The following is a 15,461-nucleotide window of genomic DNA, read 5'->3' on the forward strand; positions in this document are numbered from 1 at the left end:
TCCAGTCTGTTACTTCCTGCCGCACTCTGTGCTTGCCACATGGTGAGCGCTCAAAATCTGTAGCCTAAATTGACACACAGCCTTGGTGCAGCATAACTAAATGCACAGAGCCCGGAAGAAAAGGCCGGGCGGCATCTATCAAGCTTCTGAGACCACGATCTTGCAGTGACCGCGTGTGTGCGCCTATGTATGTGTAGGGTGGGGGAGTACCTTCCCAGAGCGCCTGGCAGAGTACCAAGCTGCAGGACCAACCTTCTCTTTCCCTGCGCGCTCAACCCAGGCCAGGCAGGCGGTGGCCGGGCGCCAAGCGAACGAGGCCGAGCTCAGCCTCGCTTCCGCCCGCAGACCCGCCCCGCGCGGCTCCTCCTCGCCGCCCGCGGGGCCGCCCCCGGTGACGCCCCGCGGCCGCAGCTCCGGGAAGCCCAGAGCGCGGGTGGCTGGCGAACACAGGCGGCGGGTGGAGCCAGAGTCGCTCGCGGCGGCCAATCGTGCCACGGCGGGGGAGGAGCCCCAAAGGAGGAAAAAAGAAAGTGCGGCGGAAAGTAAGAGGCTCATTGGGGGACGACTGTCCGGATTAGGGTCCCCAGGGCTCCGCTTTGGCCAGACGCACGGAAAGAGGCAGTGCTGGGCGACTTTGCATCCATCCTCGCCGCTTTCGCTGCGCCCACCCTGTCGCCCAAGAAAGGTGAGTCTTGCACTGTCAGTGAGGGCTCGGCACAGAGCCACATCGTCTCAGGGTGGAAGGATTCTTACAAATTGTCTTGTCTAACCCTCTTTTTTTTCCTACCCAGAAGGGCAAACTGAGGTACAGAGCAAGGCAGTGGCTGGGATAGAGCACACAGCTAGTTAGCTCTGGACTCGAACCCAACTGTCCAGAGCCCCATCTGTGCATTGTAGGGATTTAAGTTACGCAGTTGTTGGACGGCTGCGGGTGTCCGCACCCCACTTCCAGCCCTTTAAGGGATCTTCCTTGGCATGCCCCCGCCTTGGTTTCTCCGGAGCGCTGCTGTGAGCCGTGAGAATGGAAGACGGCAGCGTGTCCCAGGCTCTATAACGTCGCTCCCAGCCTGGGGCTCTGACAGCCTGGTTAAAGGCTCCTTGCAGCTTCTCTCCTTCCTCCCCTGACCTGCTTTCTCAGAATGATGCCTCTCCGAGGGTGTCTGTCAAGCTCCTGGTGGAGTCTGTGGAGAGGTGAGGGACGCCTGGGCGCCGGTGACTTCCTATGGTCCTCATTTCTCTCTCCAGCCCTGGGAGGACGCTGAGCTGGTGGTCCTGTGGGGATAGGATGCTCCTCGTTTAAGAACTGCCGGCGGCTTTATGGAGCTATAGCCTCTCTCACTTATGAGTACTGGAGGGAGCAAGGAAGCTGAGTTAAAAACAAAAATCACAAACATAAAAGCAAACTTCTGCCGTTTAAGAGCCAGCCCCCAACCTTGATTGTGAAACTGAACCACAGCGCCTCTCAAAGCATTTTGCTGCTGTGCTCCCCAGATCCTCCGGTTCGGTGCTGTGGAGGAGGAGGGTGACTTGGTTTTGATTCCAGCTCCGCCGCGCATCAGCTGTGTGAACTTGGGCAAATTATCCGATCTTCCTGATACTCACGTTTTCCTCCAGCTGTAAGATGGGGATTATAGTAGTTACAATGAACCCTTTAGGGTAATTAAGAGCATGGAATGGAATCATTCAAATAACATGTTTAGCTCAGTGTCTGACCTAGCACCTGGTCAGGTTGAGATTGATGGTACCTCTTATAAATATTACTATATAGTAACACTGGAGACAGTGGGTTTTCAGGAAGGTGATTTCATACTACCTTAGAGTGACTTTTTTTTTTTTTTAATTTGAAATATTATAGTGTTTTCTTTTTTGGAGTTTGAACAGTGGGTGCTTTCTGAATGCTCGCTACATGTTACTTTAATCATGAATGCTTGACTTGGAATATAAAATTAATATTTCTCAGTGATGCCATCTCCCCTAGTTTTTAGGCCAACCCTCAGGTCTGTGAAGCTCTGATCTGAGGCTTTCTTTGTTGGCAAAGGGAGTCTTGAATTTGATGAGAGGAAGGAAGGCAAGAGAAGTTGAAAGTTCCATTCATGCTACAGACTGGTATAAGCCTTTTATTCCTGTTGCCTTAAGTCAGACAAGCAATTTTATATTTTTTGTTAGTATAGGAAAACAACAACAAAATTCTCATGCACTTTTTTTTTTTTTTTTGGATTATTTAGTGATGCTGCTAAATTCAGTCCTTTATGGACACAAACTTGCATTATTTAAATACACCCAAATGTGCCTAAACTCGTCTCTTTTTATGATTATATTTTAAAATGAAACAGTGTTCCGCCTATATTCCTACCTGCTTGTGACAATTGATATTTTTTTGATTGACTTCATACAATGATTTACTTCTCTCTAGGCTGTGCCATAAGTATCTGAATTGACTGTCCAGCATTTATAGTTGGCTGCTTCATAGTCCCTCGCATTGGCATGTGGCATTGATGAGTGCATGGGAGGGGGTGTGATCCATATTGAGGGAAGGCAAGAGCTTGGCACTGCCCCTTTATAGGTACCTCCCGCACCAAGCATTTGCAGAGGTGGGATCACTTGCTTCTGTTAGCCTGTTCCGTGCGCATGCATTGTGATGAGCTGGCCAGGATACATCTGAACGCGTGCCTGAGAGAACAGGGGCTTGTGGGGAAAAGGAAATGTTCAAAGTAAGGTCAGAACAAGGGGATGGAAGGCAAGTTGAAAGCTAATTCCTTTTGGTTAAGGTTCTTTAAAGTAAAGATACCCAGTTATACCTTTCTTCCTGATCCAGATTATTTCTTCCTAAAATCATACATATATCTAACATTTCCAAAGTGTGTTTCCTATATATTATCTTCCTTGTTACTTGCAATAGCCCTGAGAGAAGGAAGGACATGGCAGGAATATTAATAGTGGAAGGAGCCAGGTTTTGTGGTCATATCAAATTTCAGTTCTAATTCCTACGTAGCTGGGTAGTACTGAGTAATTTATTTCACCTTTTAGAGTGTCTGCTTTATCCAGTTCTAAAATGGGAGGGACAGGAGAGCTGACCCCCAAGGATTTGTGTGAGGATTAAATTAAATGGAATAATATAAAGTACATGTAGTGAGTAGTTGCTCATTAAATGATATCGCGTCTTAGTTGGTCTCAATTTATTGAGAAGGAAATTGAAATGAGATTCAGAGATATTAGAGGTTGTCAAGAGTCATGTGGCTTTTAAGCTTCAGCCCTGAGAATATAGCTTGCACATTTTGATTTCTAGTTAAAGGCTTCTCTGGTCACACCCTGTTGCCTCTCCAGTGAGATACTTAGCAATTTACTTCAGTTGTTAGTTAGGTGGACCTTATTTGGCTGGAGACTGCAGGGTATCCTTTCTGTCCCAAAGAGGATATTTCCTTGCTAAGGGAACAATCCTTAAACGTGCTCTGTTGAGTTTAGCAGGGCCAGCTCTCCAGAGGAAGTTTCAAAGCCATGATCTCTAAGGCAGCTTCCTACTCTCCTGTGTTTGATGAAATACACCTTTAATTCCTAGGAGGTAGGGTACTAAGAAGACATAAAGTTCAAAATTATGTCATGTTTTTCTTCCTGTTTTGAGTTGTTTCATCCCTATACCATCCTTGTGCAGGGTGGTGAGAAGATTGAGGACCAAGTGGTAGCATTCCTTACATTTTTCACTTCTTTCGTCTGTTCTATGGATAAAGGTGAGAATACAGAGAGCAGTATGCAGAGGCAGCACTTGCAGAAAAGGCCACTGCTTGCTGGCGGCGCTGATCTGGTCTGGAGTTTTGGTCCTCCCTGAGGTAACGGATGGCTGCGGGCTTATATAGGAAAATGAACAGATCTGTTTCTAGTCCCGGCAATGGGGCCATTTATCCATAGAGACTTCCCACAGGCCATCAGGTTTCTCTGCTTTGCAGCAAGCAGACACGTTTGCAGATGCATTTCTGTGAGAAATGTTTTGCTCCTTGCTTTTGGCATTTGGGAGCATGTTTGCTTTTGCTTAAAGGTAGGCAATTAGCATCATCTTACCTGGCACGGTTAGAAAAGCAGAATATGGCTGGAAGAAGTCAGGGGAGGAGGCAGAAATAAAATGAGAAAATAAAGGTCATCTCCAACATAACATACAGTTTCATTTGTTGCTCAACTTTCTGAGGCTTTTGCTGGTGACACAGATGTAGGATCTGGTGAGTCACTGTCGCCTTCCCCATGAAATATTAAAGAGAGCCACCTACTGTGCTCTTGGCCCATTTTGGAAGTTGTTCTGTGGGAGAAATAAAAACCCCAAAGAACAGGAAGCAGGAAGGTGACAGAACATTTGGTATCTGATATTTTGGGGGATTAATTCAGGTTAGCTATTGTTGCTAAGTTCTTTTTTTTGAACATGAGAATGTGTGGTTTACACGGATGGGGTTGTTGGAAGACCATCTTCTAGCCCGGCCAGCTGTAGCAGCTGCGGCAGTGTGGAGCTTTCGAGCCTTGCAGGTACCTGAGGCTCGTGATTGTACTGAGATGAACCTCAGTTTCCTAGGAATACGGATGCCTACTTAGACGCTTCGGTTCCCATGTCAGCACCTGATTCATAGGGAACATTTCATAAACACAAATTCTTTCTTCTGCCATCAAGTCCTTTATTTATTAGTCTGTTCAATTGTGAAAATCAGAGTTTAATAGCTACCCTTTACCGAATTCCATCATGTTGTACTGAGTGTTTTGTATATATCATCTTTCATTCTTTGCAATAATCCTGTGTTTTGTGTTTTTTTTGTTTTTGTTTGGACAGCTGAGGGGCAGTGCCAATGCCGAGACTCAAACACGTGTTTCGGCTTAGAGCTGGGAAAAACCTAAAATTGTGCAGCCTCTGACCTAGAACTGAGGACCTGGATGAGGACTGATGACCCCACCCCACCCCCACTCCGCCCTGCCATTCTGATCTTGGCATTACCTTACTTGAGACTGAGACGTCTGTCTCTTTACCTTTGGGCCTAAAATGTGAGGGAGCTGGACTAGATGATCTCTAAGGGTCTTCTGCTATGATACATTATTTTTCTTTACGATTCCTTGTAACTCTGAAATTCTACCACCATATTCTCTTTGTAAAAGTCAAGGCTAAGAGGAGAAAGAGGAATAAAAAGAAAATATCCTTATTGTTTTACCCCAAAGATCTATTTTCCGGCCCAAAAGAGGAGGGCAAGAGAAATAACATTTGTCGGTGCATGCCCTCCAGTCATTTCACATCTCAAATAGGTGTGGATGTTGTGTGCCTTTTTGGGGGGAAGAACTGAGGCTCAGACAGGCTCATTGACTTGCCCAAGGTCATCCAGTTCGTAAGAACTAGAAGCAGTGTGTGCCTGAGCACAAAGCCTCTCGGTCTGCTAGACCACGTTCGCTGCACACAGCAATACACTCTGAGCACTTGTCCAGCTAGACGCATACATGTCTCCTGTGCCCTCAGGTCACAGCCCTCAGCCCTCTCTTCTCCTTTGCCCCTGTTTCATTCCCAAACATGCTGCTCAAATTCTTTCTTGGCTCTTCCCAGTGCATGGGATCTGATAACATCTTCTATCTCTATTGTGATTTTTTTTTTCCCACTGTGGGCCAGTCATATGTTCCTTTGTGTTCTTCTCTAAGTCCCTGATGATCACCGAAGCTGCTGAGGGCCCGATTTATCCCGCCCTATCCCCAGCACAGTGCATTGTACATAACAGGTGGCGTAGATGATGGATTCATTCCTACTACGCCTGGTAGGCCCAGCCTTAGCTTTCCAGTTTGCATATTTTCTCATATTATTAATTATCTCAAAGGCTATCTCTACAGACTAATACTGCAACTTCAATTTCCTTTAATTTTGTGGTCACAGAGTCAGAAAAGTGATAAGGAGTTACAGACTCAAACGGGGTGGAACACCACTGGCTCAGTGGTGAAAAGACATTTCTATCCTAGTTACAAAGGGAGTTGTGCGCAAACACGGTGAAGGAGGACACTGAAGTGCATACTCGCGTGTATCGACAGCAAGGCCAGGGTCAAGTGTCATAAATAAATTAGCTGGAAGGAAGTGGGATGTTTCCAGGGAAGTAGGAAGCTGTGATGAGCTTCGATCTCGAGATTTCTAAGAGCAGTGAAGAATTCACATCAGTCCAGCTTTTATTTGATATAATTGGACATAAGGACAGGTGACATTTTATGTCTAGTTTATATCCAGGACATGCCCGTGATTTCTCCCTGTCTGGCACATAAGCCTTTATGATTATACTGGCTTCCTTCTTTCTCAATCAATGCTAAAGGCAAGAGAAAAGAGGACTCGTCATTTTATAAATTTTGATACCTGAAAATGTTCTTTTCATAGATACTGTAGTTTCTTAAGCCAGTTGTGGTTAGATGCCATGGTGACTTAAAATTATGGCTGTGTAACATTGTGAGCTTTGGTATCAGACCGAATCTCCCTGGTCTGACTTTGGACAAGTTACTTGGTCTAGCTCTGATTTATTTTCACCATCTGTGAAAAGGGGATAATAAAATCATTTTATCATGCTTTTGGTAGGTGTCAATTATATGCCATAACATTTGTTGAGAGCCGGGTGCATGGGTTTTTAACCTTTATTATGATTAACAACTGCAGTTAATGAGCTGCATGCCCAAACTGATATTGGATTAGAAAGTGGAAAACTTAGATTCAAATAATAACAGTTTCTATCTTTGTTTAGGCCCTCAAAATGCTTGCTATTGTATACACACATGCACATACATACACACACACACACATATACTTATATATATACACATATATATGTATATATAAGTATATTTGCAATAACTCTGAGGTAATCAAGGCAAATGTTGCAACAACATTTTACATCCTGAGTCTGAGATGCTAAATATTTGCTATAGCCACATAGCCAGTAAATAGTGGAGCTAAAACTTGGACCTTAGCTTTCTCACTTCAAGGTCCCATTTTTTTCTTTCAACCATTCAGTCTGTCTGCCCTGGTACTGGATTAGTTGCTTTCCTTCACTAAGAGTCCTTTTTCTCACCTCTAAAATGAGGAATTTGGACAAGGTGCTCTCTGAGGTCTAGTGTTCTGGGATCTGTGCCTGTAGAGTAATGACTGAGGAGAGAGCATGGGAGGTTAAGAGGGGGCTATACTCTTCTTTCCAGAAGGCCTCTGCGCACCAGGGCAGGGAGCGCTGTCAGTCTGCACAGCGGGCAGCCCCTCGGCCTCTGAGGATCACAGCTGAGCACTGCACTAGGAGTCAGGCCCATAAACACACCCTTCATGTCTTTAAGGATGTGATTCTGCCACATTCCCACAACCTGCCAAATGTGTGCCCTCCTAGGCTCCAAGTTTGGGGGTGAGGAGAGAAAAGAGATATCTGGGTGAGGCACACTGACATTTACTGCTTGGGAAGTGAAAAGAGAGCATTTTAGGTAAAGCAAGCTCTGTATCACCATTATTCACCATAATCTTCTACAAGGAAGTAAAGGGATAGAATGTTTGGCTTTCATTTCAGTTTTAACATTATGAGTATATATTTTCTGTTTTCTTCTTTTGAGCTAATTTAGTGGCCGAAGAAGCTTGGCTCTTGTTGAAATAAATATAGATGGTATTTTAACTTACAGAAATGATGGACACTTGAGAGTGGTAATACACACTAAATAGCACTTTTCTGGAAAATTAGACTTCAGTTTTTCAATTTCAGAGAGAGAATGGTAGGGGTTAGGGACTGGATGGATAGAGTTTGTAGAGAAATGTTGGCTGGCTTTGAAGTCAGAGTTGTGTCTGAACCCTAGATACAGCTTGCTTAGCTGGTCTAGACTTAGTTTCTTCATCTGTGAAATGGTTATAAGCATGCCCAAACTATGTCCTGGATAGATATACATGTATATGTATATGTATATGTATATGTATATGTATATGTATATGTATATCTATTTGAAATGAAAATGTGTTATATATATATACACACACACACACACACATACATACATATACATATATACATACATACATACACATACATATATGTGTGCATATATATTTAGAACTTTGAATAGGTATTTAGAATATTGGAATAAAAATTTGTGTCTGTGCCCTGGTCGGTTTGGCTCAGCGGTTAAAGCATCGGCCTGTGGTCCAGAGAGACCCGGGTTCGGTTCCCGCTAAGGACATGTACCTCAGTTGCAGTTTGTCCCCAGCCCTGGTTGGGTTGTGCAGGTGGAAACCACTCGATGTGTCCATTTCACATCAATGTTTCCCTCTTTCTCTCTTTCTCTCTCTCTCTCTCTCTCTCTCTCTCTCTCTCTCTCTCTCTCTCTCTCTTCTTCTCTCTCCCTCCTCTATCTGAACAAAAAATGAAAAATGTCCTCCGGTGAGGATTAAAAAAAAATTTGTGTGTGTGTGTTTATATTTAGAAGATGTCCAAAATTGTCTTGAGAAGTAGAGGTGTTGAAGTGATTCCTTGTTGCTAGCATTGCTATAATGATAGTTTGAGAGAGAGAACAAGAGAAAAATATGAGTAACAAATAACAGACAAGTAAACAGAAGAATTACAGGTGATTTCAGGATAAGAAATAAAGGGCTGAATTTAAATCAATAACACGAACAACTATGTGGGAGGGATGTGAAGGAGGCACATTTTTAAAAAGGGGAGTCAGGGGTGGCATGTCTGGGAAGGTGGCATTTGAACTAAGGAAAAAGCCTGAGAAGGAACCAGGATAGGTCTGAGGTCATGGCTGAGGTGGCTGGAGCCAGGTGAGAGGGACAGAAGGGCTGGGAATAGGGTCCCAAGGTAAGCAGGGGCTAGCGCAGACCAGCCTTACAGGCTGTGGTGAGGAGTTTGGAATTTATGCAGAAAGCAGCAGGAAGTCACTGGAAGGACCAAAGTGAAATGGTGAGTAGGTCTGACATATGTGGAGCCTCAAACAGAGAGGGAAGAAAAATAGAAGATTTTATTTATAAAACGAAGTGATAAACTACTCTGATCTCATAAAGACTCTAAGAATAGTCAAGAAAGACAATTCAGTTCATTGATGTGTCATTCATAGTTCATTCATAGTCGTTCTTTCCCATTTTTCTAAAAAGATACATACTTAAATAGATAAAACCAGATTGTTTTGCCCTTTCTCACATGACATCATTCTTATTTCCAAACGCACTAGTTAATGGACGGAAATGCATACGCTCGCTGTTGCTCATTTTGTCAGCTGGAAATTTCACAGCTCTTGTGGAGGTGTTTTATGTAATCAGTCCCTAAAAATATTGGACCTAGAACCACTTCCTTATAAGATTTTAGGTACCGGTTTTTGAAATCTGCTGTACTGAAGTGTGAGCGCATGACAGGCAAATTAAATTGTACATAAGATCGATTTCTTCTTTCTAGCTCTACCAGTCTAATGGGTGCCCAGCTCTTCAAGAAGTAGACTCCTCCCTGACGTCTTTACTGACATGGCCTGTCTGGTCCCATGCATACCTCTTCATAGGAGCTAAATGTAGCTTGATAATACGTGCCAGGATGCTTCACGTGCTTTAAGGGTATTAGCTATTGAGACTGCAGAATCACGTCAGGAGGCAGGTATGGTTACACTCAACATTTTTCGGAAGAGACAACTGAAGCCCGAGGTCATAGAGTTAGTTAGTCAATGGTAGAGTCAATATTTGAACTTCAGCGATTTAAGCCACTGTGCCCATCTGCCTCTCGATGGTAAGAACTGATCCTGAATATTTTATGCATGTTTATTTGTCCCATTTTACGGTGCCTTGTATGGAGGAACAGGTGAATAGATGCATTGAATCAGTGAATGAATGTATGACCCTTTCTCTGGAACTGTATCATTTTGTGAGCATATAGAGGTAAGAATGTGGGTTTTCGGTTGCAACCTGGGATATGGTAGAATTACTCAACATTTCTAAACCTCTTTCCTTATCTGTGTTGTTGGCACAAGGCTCGGACTGTTGTTGGATAAGTATGTATGGAACATGCTTGACACAGTGCCTGCAACATAATTAGTACTCCGTCCAGTGAACTGTTTTGTAACTTTTTTTTAAAAAATAAAATAACCTCCCCAAATATGTTTACATTTACATACTCATGCAGTTTTCCAGTTGTGCTAGCTTTGTTAACTTTAAAATTCAAAACCAGCCCTGGCCGGTTTGGCTCAGCGGTTAGAGCGTCGGCCTGCGGTCCTGAGAGACCCAGGTTCGGTTCCCGCTAAGGGCGCGTACCTCGGTCGTCCCCGGCCCTGGTTGGTTGTGCGGGTGGCAGCCACTCGATGTGTTCCTTTCACATCGATGTTTCTCTCTCTCTCTCTGTTCCGCTCTCTCCCTCCCACTCTACCTGAACAAAAAATGGAAAAATGTCCTCGGGTGAGGATAAAAAAAATAAATAAATAAAATAAAATAAAATTCAAAACCAAAGGCCCAACCGTATAATCAGTGATGTTCATTTTGTTCCAGGATCCTTTCTGGCCCTGCGCCCTCAAAAGGGCGCTCCTGTAGGTTGAAGGTTCTGTCCTGTGGAACCACATGGGAGCAAAGGTGCTGGAGATCCGTGTCTCTCTTCCAAATGTCTGATACCTGCAGGTAGCACTTCCAAAGTTGCCCAATCTTCTTCCCGTCAGCCTGGCTGGCCAGGAAGTGAGTTTGCATTCCAGTGCAGGCCACAGAACATTCTGGGTGACAAGGGTAAAGGGGCGCAAGGTGTACCTTTCCCCCTGGGTAACACTTGAGGAGGCTCATTTGCAGAGCTTGCCAGCAGTTTAGGATCTCTTGCTAATCATGGTCACTAATGGTGATCCCGTTCTTCATGTGTGCCAGGGTCTGTGTGGAGCGCTTTGTTTTCATGATCTCAGTCAATCCTTTGTAATGCTATGTGCATTTTACTTTTGAGTTGTAAACTAAGAAGTAAAGAGTACCACGGTTGCATCCACATGTGTAATGGGGGACTAGGAAGATAAAATCAATCATTTCTTAGCAGTGTTTTGCCACATTTTTCTTTCAAACCAAGTTTGCAACACCTTTGGAGGCTCCAGGGAACTTCCCTGCAGCAGAGAGATGCTTGTGGGAGAACTAAGAGAAAGATTGCGTGGAGAAGGCAAGAAGCTTCATTCTAGTGACATTATATTTTACCATGGAAGAAGCTAGTAACAATGAATTGAGTCCGGTTTGTTGGTTGCATGTGTTTGCTACTTTGTAAACACATTGTGTTGATTTGCAGTGCTCTCTTTTTTTTTTTTCTTTATGGGATATTTGAAAGGTTTGACTTTGATTCTCCCAAGTTTGTTGATATCCTTTGAGGAAAGATCTACACAACACACACACACACACACACACATACACACGAGAACAGTGCCTGAGTTATATAGCTGACCCCCACTACAGGTTTGTTGAGTGAATACATAACAGATTTTCTTAATCTCTTTTTTTTTCTGAGAATGGGTGCTTGCTGTGAGATTTTTTTAAATGGTAAAATTTCACTATGTAACTTTCTTTTTAAATTATTGTTTTAAAAATAATTTAAGAAGGAAATAATTCGAAAATATGTGACATTACATAATCTTGGTGATTCAGACAGCTTATTGGAGTGAATCGTAAGGTAATTCCTTTAGAATTTATTGAGGTGTGATCCCTTACCCATATACTAAATGGCTCAGACTGGTAAACTTTAAAATTTGTGTAATCTGAGTTTTGTACATTTCCTGTCCTTTCTTTCATTGTCTGCTCTCTCCTCGGTTTCGGCGTATCTTGCTCTAGTAGTTTTTTTTTTCCATTCCCCAGTCAATTAGCTGTTTTTGCTTACTATTGACTAGGGAACCGGCTAATGAATTTTGTTAGAACTATGTGTATGACAAGAATAAACAGTGTTGAGGCTTATCTCTAAGGGAAGAGATTTGAAAGGTAAAGTGACTATAGAAACAGTCTGCTAGCCCTGGCTGGTTTGCTTAGTCATTAGAGCATCGGCCCACAGACCAATGAGTTGTGGGTTCGATTCCGGTCAAGGGCACGTACCTCGGTTGTGGTTAGTCCTCGGACTTGGTCTGGGTCGTGTGGGAGGCAGCCAGTCGATGTATCCATCTCATGTTGATATTTCTCTCTCCCTCCTTCCCACTCTATCTGAAGATAAATAGAAAAATTTCCTTGGGTGAGGAATAATAATAATAGTAATAGAAACTCTCCTAAGTGAGGCTATACCACATGTACATGTACAGCATCGGGTCTCAGTTACCTGTGTTATGTAAAAGAGAGTTGTGGGAGAAGCTTTTGGGGGCAATTAAAGCCCCAGAAAGAGACCTTTGGGAAATCAGATAAAAGTCACTGAGGACCCGGAGAAGGAGCCGGTAAAGAAATTTGTAAGAGACTGTCGTCTCTGTCTATGGTAGGCAGACAGTCAGCGAGAAAAGCTGGATGTGAAGTGGAAGAGAGTAATCTGGAGCCCTTGAGGACACGCCAAAACCCTTAACTGTCTCTCGTGGTAGCTGACCCCTGCAATGCAGGTGCCTGGCAGAAGGAGCGGGTGTGCTTAGCCGAGGAGCTTTGCACCTGCCTGGCCTTGGACTTGGGGAAGCTGAAGGGAGTTGAAGGTGTGTGGCTCTGACTACAGTAATGTATGTGAATGACTAGAAAGACCTCCCTAAAGCCTTGGCTCCCACTTTGCTTAACCCATCCATCTTTCATGCAGATTTCCCTGTGGGCAGTCCTACCCAGGAACCAGACAGAAAAGAGAATTCTGGAAAACTTAATTCCAGTTTATGTTGACACAAGTTAAAAACCACATGTGATACCTCGAATATAGGGAATGGGATAAAAACATACATTGAAGGAGGGAAGCCTGTGCCTTGCTTGGGGAGAGCCCAGTTGGACAGGGAGATGGTATATGATCAGCGGGGTCATTGAACATCAGACTTCTAAAAGGCGAGCTGAAGCCATATTGTTGGGGATCACAGATACTCTGCTGAGGAACTTGCACTTAACCCTGTAAGGTAGAGAAGCACTGAATATTCTTAAGCAAGAGAACCATTACCAGAACTGTGTTGTAGACAGCTATGGCTTTGGAAGTCAAAGCACTGGGACTCAGAAAAGAGATAGATGGGGCAATTAATGATGATTCTGTTATAATAAACCAGGCAAGAAAATTTGCATTCCCAGAGTACTCTTCTGATCTCACCAAAGGGAGTGACTCAGAGTCATCGTAAGAGGTTGTTCAGGATTATCCTGGGAATGAAGAGTCTTAGTGTACATTGCAAGCCAAGGGGTTTTGAACGGTGGCTAATATTATCAACGATAGTGTCATTATGGCATATCTACACGACTATTCTTTAGTATTCCCTGGTGATTCTACCTCCACTAGACGAAGAGCAAGGGAAAGTGTGTGTGTAATTGGAACATCAACTGTAATGAAACTGACGTAGGCAACCATGTCAGTATCCTTTTGAGAGGAAGAGTCTTTAAAAATAAATATTACTTATTTCACTTAGTAAAAGAATGGCTTTTGGCTTTGCCGAATGGTAATAGCAGCGTTCCCTTATGTTTGCCTCACAGTTTGCATAAACCTTACAAGTCCATTATCCCAATTGATTTGACAGTGAGTCTGCAAGGTGAGTGTGGTCTGAATCGGTGTGGGAAAACTGAAGCTCAGAGGCTGCGGTGACCGTCCGGTGGCCACTTAGCCTTGACGATTCAGAAGCACTCACTGCGGTTCCATAGATTCAGTGGACACCTTTCTATTGCTTGTCCCTCCATTTCACTCCACACACCATTGCCTGGTGATCTTCTTGGGACACATGGCAGGTTATGCTATGTCCTGTTCTAAATCTGTGCATAGATTTTCGACTTCGTTACCTTTAAGGTCTCTTTCCACCCAGAGAGCAGGCTCCTCATAACCCAGGTGTTATAGTTGTCTGATTTCTCACCTCCCTGCAGGATTTTTTACTGCTTTCCATTGAAGTATAGAACACCAAAGATAGGGGAAAGGGGAAAGCTTTTATGTAGCATACCTGAGCAGGTACCTTAACATCCCCAGGAGAGCCACACATCTTTGAGTTCAGTCATTCCCTAAGTATTCTCTGTCAGCACTTTCAAGAAAACACTCCTAAATGTTTAAAAAAACGTATCTTCGGCTTCCTACCTGTCAAAACACAGCAGAACTCATTCACTTGTCTTGACTTATTTAAAACACACACTTGCACCCAGTGCTCTATCGCCCGAGAGTTCAGCAGCCGCCAAGTGAATACAAATGCGATAACCCCCATTCAGCACACCCTGCAGGGTTCTGTGCCCCTAGAGGGACCCCTATGGCATATCAAATTGGAGTGACAACCTAGGTTCTGTGCTTTGGGGCATCTGGGATTGTTGCAGTTACTGATGTAGAGACATAGCTCAGGAGGAGGCATATAGAAATCAAGCTTTTCCAGCTGCCATTTAACAGAGTACTTGTAATGGCTCTCAGATTGCTAGATCCTTGGTGTCAAAGGCTAAACCCGACTTGGCTAAGGAGCCAGAGAGGGATGTGCCTTGTTTAGAGCCAGCCAAACCTGTCTATCACTGGCCTTCCGAGTACTAGTGTGAGCACTTCTTGCTGTAGCATGCTGCCCGACTGGCTGGTCTCCCACGTGAGGCTGGCCTCATTTCTCCCTACCCGATGGATGGGTTTCCTGCTTCCTGGTTATTTGTATATAGGGAAAAGCTTGGGAGAATCAAAAGGCTAGACTTCTAGTAAAAAAAGACAAAAACAAATTTGTGTGTTTACTATGTGTCAGGCCCTTTATAAAGCACCATGAGGTGCTTTACTGACACATCCACTGATAAGGAAACTGAGTCTCAGCATAGTTAAGATGCTTGTACAGCTACGGAGGATTTAAGTCCTTGTCTGTGTGACTCGAAGGCCATGCTGAGACCTTGCTCTCTGCGTCCCTGTCCAAGGTGTGCTTTCTCTCCCATGGCCCCACCCAGTGTGCTGACACGCACATGAGCAGCTTGGAGCAGGTGTTCAGTTACTATACTGATCTGTCCACCAGTCCCCAGGAACCCAACTCGGGTGAGCTGGCTCACTGGTCATTGGAGTCTCTGGTCTCTTATTACTTCCTTTTCTCCTTTTTTAGCTACTTTCTCCTGTTTTCAAGGTACTTTTATTTCCTCAGTATGCTTCTCTGACTGAGGTTGGGATAGGCGAGTAGGGGAACCAGTGCTTTTCAAAGCTCTAATCTCCCATTTTCTAAAGTGAGACATGGAAATGCTGCTTTCGGATTCCAGAACCCCTGGGTTAAATGCCCACAGGTGTCCGTAGAAGAGGGGGCCACTTTCCTGACCTGGCACCAGAGACCTCAACCAGGACAAGGAGGTGCAGATTCCAGGGGGTCAGAGTCCAGCTCAATGTAATGAGATACGTAGTACAGTTCGGGCCGTATGAAAGCCAAGTTGGTAATGAGTTCACCGTCACAAGAGATATTTA

At 44.1% G+C, this 15,461-nt stretch overlaps 1 protein-coding gene across 1 annotated transcript in view; it reads left to right on the top strand.

Moving 5' to 3' along the window:
* The first annotated feature begins 525 nt into the window (after nt 1-525).
* Nucleotides 526-15,461, top strand: part of LOC118617067 (interleukin 1 receptor accessory protein) — a 148,253-nt gene continuing 133,317 nt past the window's right edge. The window contains exon 1 of the mRNA XM_036242589.1: nt 526-685. The gene's annotated coding sequence lies outside the window, so the exon portion shown is untranslated. The remainder of the gene's footprint in view (nt 686-15,461) is intronic.

Source organism: Molossus molossus, unplaced genomic scaffold, assembly GCF_014108415.1.
Source record: "Molossus molossus isolate mMolMol1 unplaced genomic scaffold, mMolMol1.p scaffold_m16_p_5, whole genome shotgun sequence".
Lineage (NCBI taxonomy): Eukaryota > Metazoa > Chordata > Mammalia > Chiroptera > Molossidae > Molossus > Molossus molossus.